At 40.4% G+C, this 9242-nt stretch overlaps 1 non-coding gene across 1 annotated transcript; it reads left to right on the top strand.

The window, feature by feature from the left end:
• The first annotated feature begins 3259 nt into the window (after nucleotides 1-3259).
• Nucleotides 3260-3321, top strand: LOC111765294 (U7 small nuclear RNA). Its single transcript, XR_002797680.1, has one exon. It is a non-coding gene; the product is annotated as a U7 small nuclear RNA (small nuclear RNA).
• The last annotated feature ends 5921 nt before the right edge of the window (nucleotides 3322-9242 follow it).

Raw genomic sequence — 9242 nt, 5'->3', positions numbered from 1 at the left:
CATATAAAGAACTAGAAAAATCTGGTCTGTTCTCCAGGGGGAAAAAAACAATTAGCGGATAGAGCCCCAAAGGAACAACAGAAAGAATGAGACAAAGCAGTAAGTCTCTGCTCAATGCGAAAGGTAAACACTCTTCTTGGAGTGAAAGAAAAGATAGTTCAAAACAAAGAAACAAACAACAAAAAGATGTAAAAGGAAAACTTTAGACTTAGATATAAAACATCTAAATTCAAGGACAAACCAGCAAGATGGTGGCCAGAGGAAGGAGTTCCGAGAGTCAGTTCATGCTACAGGACAGTTAGTAATCACACTGAGCTATCTATTAAAGCACCTGTTTGGGGGCTCCAGGAGACCAGGAGAGCATCCTGCAACATCCCTGAAAGCATGGGAGGAGGACACTGCCCATCTGCAGAGAAGATTTCTAAGTAGAACACTCCACACCCCAGAGGCTGGCGCCCATCTTCCAGAGGCAGCACAAGACATCTCGGAGCTATTCCTCAGCTGCAATCAGAAGTTCCACTTCCCAAAAATGGCAGAGGAAGAGAAGACTGGGCACCAGCTTCAGATACTGATTAGTAAAGTAAATTAGGCAGTCTAAAGTATAATGTTTAGAATGGCTAAAATTTGAACCTATCCAAGTCAGAAAGAGGCTGGTAACCACTATTTTAACTCTGTCCCTGGCACAAGGAGAAAATTCCAGTGATGGTAAGGTCAGGCTTCTTTCCATCCTCATCAGATTGTAGCTCTAGGCTAAGCCCCAGCCCCACCTCCAGCAGGGAGGAGGCTGTGGGGCCCTGCACCAGCCTCTCCAGGAAAATACAGGCCATGCCTCAGAGGACTGCAATTATTCTACTCTGGCTGCCTCAGGAGCTATTCTGGATTTGGAAGCTCCATTTCCCAAAAAACAGGGAAGGAAGGGATGCTTGGCCACCGATTGCAGCTAGTGATTAGTAAATATGGCTGGCTGAAATAAAACCCTACGAACAGGTAAAGTTTGAACCTGTCCAAGTCAGAAAGAGGCCAGTGGACACCATTTTGACTTTGTCCCCAGCATGAGGGGAATCTGGGCTGGCTGAAAATCATAGTGATCATAGGGACTGGCTTCTTGTACTGAGATCAGCCTGCAGCCCTAGCCTAGGCATCAGCCCCACCTCTACCAGGGAGGAAGCTGGCGGGCCCTGCACCAGCCTCTCTGGGTAACTGCAGGAACATTCGGCTGGCAGACTGAATACTGGGAAGACTACCAGGGCAACTATGGTCATTTTTGCACATGTACAGCATAGCATGTTGCCCACACCTGCAGCTCTATCCCTGCCAATGCAGGGGAGAAAGGGACTTTAAGCTTCCTCAGTCTCTCTAGGTGACTACAGTCTAGGTCTGCGTACCCTGGATCATTCCACACAGCTGTGGCACTATCCATATCCTGCAAAGGAGAAAGAAGGGAGGAGATTCGTCAGTCCTTGGGAAACAAGGGCAGCTTGAGTCTCCACTGCATTCAACACCAACTATATCCTTGGCTCCTACTACACAACTGGCAAGGCAGAAAGGGCAAAAAAAAACTAAACTAAAGAGAGAAACTGCACCCAGAATACACCTAGTAAGCCAGATGGCAAGACACCAACAAAAACTGCAATCCATACAAAGAAATAGGAAGATATCGCCCAGATAAAGGAACAAGGTAAGCCTCCTGATGACATAAAGGAGTTGAGACAACTAATCACAGATGTTCAAACAAATCACCTTAACAAATTCAATGAGATGACTAAAGAGATTAGATATATAAAGACTACACTGATGCTCCTCACCTGCCATAGCTGAACCCCTCTATGGTACAAAACTACTTCAAAAATGAAGCTTAATATATTCATTGCCTTGCCAATGGGCCCTACTTTGGAATTTTTGTTCCTGAGTCTAATGGATTGGGACTCAGATGTGACCTTACGACACTTTTACTGACCCTGTGGTTGGCTGGGGTTGGTATATACTAAGGAACTTAAATCTCTGGACTGGGCATGTGCCAGCCTAGCCCTGGGCCTCAGCAGAGCTGCAAATCCTACTCTCCGGTTTGTTGGACTTACTACATAGGTCAGCTAGGAGGTAAAGATGGTCAACCACCACACCAGAGAGCCAAGCACGCCTATAACTCCAAGCAGGAGAATCACATCCATCAACCATGTGGGATCCTTCTCGATATAGAGGTGCAGTGGACATCACCAAACCAGGGTCCACAGCATGGAGGAATAAAATATGGATTACAGTGAATTTACAGGTATTCTATTATAGAACTATTGGTGACTACTAATGGTAGAAACTGGAGCACTGATCTGGAGAAAGTGGCCACGGTAGCTGCTGAGGGTAGGAAGAGGGAAGAGGAGATGAGATGTGGGACATTTTCAGACTTGGAGTTATCCTAAATGATACTGCAGGGACAGATGCTGGACATTATATATCCTACCATAACCTACTGAGTGGCCTGGGGAGAGTGTAAACTACAATGTAAACTATAATCTATGCAGTGCAGGAGTGCTCCAAAATGTATTCACCAAATGCAATGAATGTGCGACAATCATGAAAGAGGTTGTTGATGTGGGACTAGTGGGTGGATGGGGTGTAGAGTATGTGGGAACCTCTTATATTTTTTAATGTAACATTTTTTTGATCTATGTATCTTTTTAAAAAAACGACAACTTAATAAAAAATTTAAAAAAGATTACACTGGAAGAGCACAAATTTGAAAGTACACACAGAAAAACTGGAGATCTTATGGGAATTAAAGGTGCAATAATGAAATTTAAAAAATAGTGGAGTCATAGAAAAGCAGATTTGAGGAGGCAGAAAAAAGGACTGGTGAGCTTGAAGAAATAGCTTCTGAAAGTAAAAGTATAAAAGAACAGTGGAAGAATGGAAAAAATTGAACAAGGTCTCAGGGAACTAAATGCCGACAAAAGACGTGCAAACATATATGTAAAAGGTGTCCAAGAAGGAGAAAAGGGGAAAAGGGCAATAGGAATGTTTTAAGAAATAATGGTAGAAAATTTCACAACCCTATTAAAGGCCTTGGATATCCATATCCAAGAAGCACAATGCACTCCCTTATGTATAATTTCAAAGAGCACAACCCCGAGACATATTAATTATAATGTCAAATATCAAAGACAAAGAGAGAATTCTGAGTAGCAAGAGAGAACAAATGCATAACATATAAGGGATAGCCAACAAGATTAAGAACAGAGTTCCCATGGAGGCAAGAGAGAGTGGTGAGTGTTACAGGTCTTTTAGAATGTGTTTAGTAGGTCTTCTGGCTCTTGCTGGAAGACCCTTACTTTCCCCATATTTTTTTTTCTTTCCATCCCCTACCCTGCTGTTATTGCTGTGTTCATTTGCTGTGTGATCTTCTTTATCAATTTCTTTTTTGTCTTCTCATCTTTCTCCTTTAGGATTCACTGGGATTCCATCCTGGGTAACTCTAATGTGGAGAGAGGTTCCCTGTCAATTCTACTACCTCAGTTCCTGGTCTCTTGCTGCGCTTCACCTTGACTCTTCCCTTGTCTCTTTTTCAATGCATCATCATCTTGCTGCATGACTCACACAGGTGCTGACTCACTGTATGGGCACTCAGCTCAACATGCAGGCACTGGCTCGCCACACAGGCACTCGTGTGGGAATTCAGTATGCCACCCAGGCACTCACGTGTGCACTTGGCTCACCAAGTGGGGACTCAGTTTGCCATGTGGACACTAAGCTCACCTTGAGGGCACTCGGCTCACCATACGGGCACTTGGCTCAGTGCAGACACTTGGCTCGTGGACAATGGCTTACCATACAGGCACACTTTTTCTTCTTCTTTTTCACCAGGAGACACTAGGGACCAAATTTGGGACTTCCCATATGGTAGGCAGAGACCCCATCACATGAGTCACATGTGCTTCCCACATTCCCCATATTTAACAATAAAGTTAAGTTCACCTTAATAAACTGGGTATTCTTAAAAAACATAAAAAGAAGACAACATTGGTATAATATATTTAAGATACTGTGAGGGGAAAATTTCCAGTTAAGAATCTTATATCCGGTAAGACTGTCTTTCAAAATTGAGGGTGAGTTTAGAATATTCACAGATAAACAGAAATTGAGAGAGTTTATAACCAGGAGACGAGCTTTGCAGGGAATATTAAAGGGCATGTTACAGCCTGAAATGAAAAATCAGGAAAGAGAGTCTAGAAATATAGAATATGTAAGAAAAAGTAACCGAAAGTGTCAAAAGAGTGGTGAAAATAAAATATGATAGATAAAACACCAACATTTAAGAATCAACTTAACAAACATTATAAAGCACTTGTATTCAGAAAACCACAACTCATTGTTAAGAGCAATTTAAAAAGATGTAAATAATTGGAAGAACATGTCATCCTCACTATTATAAGACTAAATATCATTAAGATGTAAATTCTACTTAAATTGATAAACAGATTCTATGCAATTCTGATAGAACTTCCAACAGCATTTTGAAAATATTTGGAAAGCATGATTATCAAATTTATTTGGAAGGTGAAGGGGTCCTGAATACCAGGAACACCTTAAAGAAGAAAAGTGAAGTTGGAGGACTCTCACTTCTGGACTTTAAATCATATTACCAAGGTATACTGGTGAAAACACCATGGTACTGAAATAAAGACAGATACATAGACCAATGGAAATGAAGTGATGGTTTCACAAACCATCAGTTTTTATGTTAACAAATTTCTTTTTATTAAAGTTAATAGATGACACAGAATGTTACATTAAAAAAAAAAGAGGTGCACATATAACCCAGTCCCCAACTTCCACCTCCATCATTTTTGTAATCTGTATTTTTCTGAAGATACATCACAAAAAAGGTTATATTATAAAAAAAGAGGTTCCGATATACCCCCCCTTTCCCTCACCCCACTCCTCCCACACTAACAACCTCCCTGATCATTGTGCCACACTCATCACATTTGGTGAACACATTTTGGAGCACTGCTGCACCACGTGGATAATAGTTTACCCTATAGTTCACAATCTCCCCAGTACATTCAGTGGGTTACGGCAGGATATATAATGTCCAGGATCTGACCCTGAAATATCATTTAAGAAAACCCCAAGTCCCAAAAATGCCCCCTCATCACATCTCTTTTTCCCTCTCCCTGCCCTCAGCAACTACTGTGGCCACATTCTTTACGTCAATGATACAGTTTCTTCTATTACAAGTCACAATAGTTTTATAGTACAATATCAGGAAGTCCACTCTAATCCATGTTTTATTCCTCCATTCTGTGGACCCTGGGGATGGTGATGTCCACTCTATCTCTATATAAAGAAGGGGCATAGATTCCTCATAACTGATGGATGCAATTCTCCTGCTTGCAGCTGTAGGCACTCTTTGTTCCCTGGTGTGGTGGCTGACCATTTTCACCTCCCTGTTAGCTGACCTGGGTAAGTCCAATGAACCACAGAGTAGGGACTGCCAACTCTGCTGAGGCTCAGGGCCCAGCTGGTACATAGGTAGTTAAGAGATTCAAGTCCCCTGAGTATACACTATCCATAATATGAACCACAGGTTCAGTAAAAGTGACAGAAGAGGCATGTGTAGACAGGTCATATCTGAGTCCAGCTCCATCACTCTCAGGAGCACAAATTCCAAAGTAGGGCCTATTGACTTGGCACAGAACTCAAAATCCATCTGCCATGACCATATACTCTGTGGGTTTCCATAGCCTTTAGGAGAACCAGTACCAAGGGTTGTATCTCCTTAAGCTGTTTCTGGGGTCCTGCTGAGGCGTGCGTAAGCATGACCCCTCTGATGACGTCCCAACTCTTTTTTGAAGACTCTCATCCATATATACTCATTTCTCTTTGCCATTTCCCCCTTTTATTCAAGGTAAAACAGCAGTTTTTAACACATGATCCTATATGTAGGCTGAGATATTCTGCTGGTCTGAGTTGACCTTTTATTCAAGGTCTCTTTCTAGCTGCATCACCAGTTGGTGACTGGTAATAAGCCATCGGCGCCCAGAAGGCTCATCCCTGGAAGTCATGTCCCACACTGGGAGGAAGGTACTGCATTTATGTGTTGAGTTTAGTTTAGATATTGGGCACATTTGAGCAAGATGGAGGCTCTCAAGAGGTAACTCTTAGGCACCCTACAGCTCTAGGCCTAGTTCATATTTCAGGCACACAGCCTCATAAGCATAGTATCATCATCAAGGGCTCATCGTTGGACCATCCTTCCTTGTTGGTCTTTGCTGTTGCACTTGGGGGATTACTGGTGCTCCATCAGGGAATGTTACAGAACTCCTCTGAGTAGGAACTCTGTACTCCCTTAGTTGTCATTTGTAACTGTAACTACTATAAAAATACCCAACATATACCAGAACATTTGTATGGCCCCTATATACATGCCCCGGAGAACACCCTCCCAACCATGTGACCCACATCAATAACAACCCACAACAGTGCTCCTCCCCTCCCCATAGGTGAAACTCTCTGTGGTCCAAAATGTCTTCAACAATGAAGTCTAATATATTGCCAAATGAAATTAATAGGAAAATGAAATATAGTGATGGGTTTAAAGATTAGAAATACACCTACAAATTTAGAAATATTAAGATAAAGAAAAAATAAACTGGTGTCTTAATAAAAATAAAAAATATCATAAAGCTTTGTTTTTAACTTTTTGCCTTTCATCACTGAAATAGGTGTTGCCCTGTACATACAGTGACAAGGCACTTTCTTTCACCTCTTTCTCAGTGTCTACATTCATTCCTCTTTTTTAAATTTTTTTTCTAATTTTTAACATTGTCTTCAAAAAAGTTTTAGATCACACATACACAATAGAGGGGACTCCCATATATTCAATATCAAATCCTTTCCCCCTTCCCCAGCAATGATCTTTTTACATGTTCATGTTACATTTGCTGCAGCTGATGTAAAGATTTTGAAACACAGCTTTCAAACCTGGTTCCATTTTGGTTTACATTATGGTTTATATTTCAGACTGTAAAATTTCTAAATTTTTAGTTTCCCTATGTTTACATTATGGTTTACACTTTATAGACTTGTATACATTTTTGGTGTACATTAACATGTCCTATATCCATCATTACATGATCTTGTGGAGCACTTTCATTGCCCCCTAGTTACCCTGCTTCCATCTATTCTATACCTCTCCCCACTTCCCCTCAGGGTCCATAGTGACATTCAATCTTCACTACTTCAGGGACCAGATTTACAGATACTTGCAACAATGCTGAGGGCTTGAATACTAGACTTCCCAAACTACTGAGAGCCACTGATTTTCTCAAGGAACACGAACAGCTCTTCACATCAAGGGTCAAGAGATTTTTGACAAGCCTGTCACATGCACCCAGTTCAGGGAGAACAGTCCATTCAATAAATGATGCTGGGAGAACTGGATATTCATAGCCAGAAGAAAGAAAAAAGGACCCCTACCTCACACCTTATACAAAAATTAATTCAAAATAGAACCAAACCCTAAATATAAAAGCAAAAACAATAAAGCTTCTAGAAAAAAATGTAGTAAAGTATTTTGAAGACTCAGTAGTAGGTAGTGGATGCTTCAAGGAGATAAGAGCGGGACTGACATGGACTACTGATATTTAATGTATGTAGAAGTTTTAATTAACCGTACTGTAAAAGGGTGGAAACATCTATAGCTGATGGTAATATGTTATAGTGATTAACATCTGTTATATAAATGGGAATGTGACTGAAAAGTGTAGTCTAGGGATATAAAGGCAAATTGACAGAAAGCTAGGGAATAATCTAGGGACTAACACAATAAACACAGAGGTGGATGAGAATTTCGGTTGATGGTACAGAGGACATAGTGTCCTTTGTGATCTAGAGAAGATATACATCACTGTTGCAGGGGGGTGGGAATATGGAGAAGCATGAGAAAAATACAACTAAAATAACCTATGGGCTGTGGTTCACAGTAATAGCGTAACAGTCATGCTTATATGCCAAAGATGTACTGTGTTGATAATGTGCGAGTATGGAAAAAATGTGCCAATGTAAGCTATGAACCTGATAATAACCTAATATTATTTCATAATCTTTAACGAATGTGCCACCACACAGTAGTATGTTGATAGAGGCGTGTTGTATGGGAATTCTATACATGTGCATGATTGTTTCCTAAGCTTACAACTTCTGTCAAAAATATATATATATTTTAAAAATAATAATAGGGTAGGTTGGAGGAAAAATAAACCAAATGTAAGATAAGGACTATAGCTAGTAGTAAGATTCTGATGACATTCTTGCATATTTTGTTACAAATGTCACATAACAATGAACATTGTTGGTGGTGGGCTGATGTATGGGACCCCTTTATGATGTTATGCATGTTTGCTTTGGTAAGTTCACAACTTTCACTATACACTTATTGTTTATGCATATTCACATATAAATCATATAAAAGTAATCATAATAGGGTGGGTTTGGGGGAAAATATATGAAACATAAGGTATTTTGATTACTAGTAATATTTTGAGGATGCTCTTTAATGATTAAAACTGTTTGACAACATTGTAAGGCACTGGTGGTAGGGTGAGGTTGAGAGCCCTGTATGATGCTATGTACGTTCGTTTTCTAAGTTCACAACAATCCACAATTCAGAAGTTCCTTGGGTGGGATAAATAAGAGAATGGAGGTAACAGAGGAAAGAATCAGTGACATGGAACTTAGAGCAGTAACATGATATAATGAACAACACAGAGCGGGCAAAAAGGTTAAACTAAAGTTAACAGAACCTCAGAAACCTGTAGGACAGTAAATATTCATGCTAAATGCTGAAGGGAGAAGACACAGAATGGTTCAGAATAAATATGGGCTAAAACAGCCTGAACACTCCCCAACCTTGTGATACACAGATCTGAGAAGCTCAGAAAACCACACCCTGACACATCATTTAAGATATCGGCTGATGATCAAAGATGAAAAAATCTGAAAGGACCCTAAGAAAAATGACACATTATAGGACAATAACAATTTGAAGGCCTGTCATTTCTCCTCAGACCGACAGAGGCCAGAAGAGAGTAAAACAGGATCTTTGAAGTGCTGAAATAAAATAGTATCAACCCAAAATACTACATACACCAAAAACTGTCTAAAGATTCAAGGCAAAACAGAAGATGGAGAGGACAGAGAAATCCAAATTTATTGCTAGACAACTTGCTCTTTAAAGATGCGAAAGG

The sequence above is a fragment of the Dasypus novemcinctus genome, chromosome 22, assembly GCF_030445035.2.
Source record: "Dasypus novemcinctus isolate mDasNov1 chromosome 22, mDasNov1.1.hap2, whole genome shotgun sequence".
Lineage (NCBI taxonomy): Eukaryota > Metazoa > Chordata > Mammalia > Cingulata > Dasypodidae > Dasypus > Dasypus novemcinctus.
This window is presented reverse-complemented; position numbering and strand designations above follow the sequence as displayed.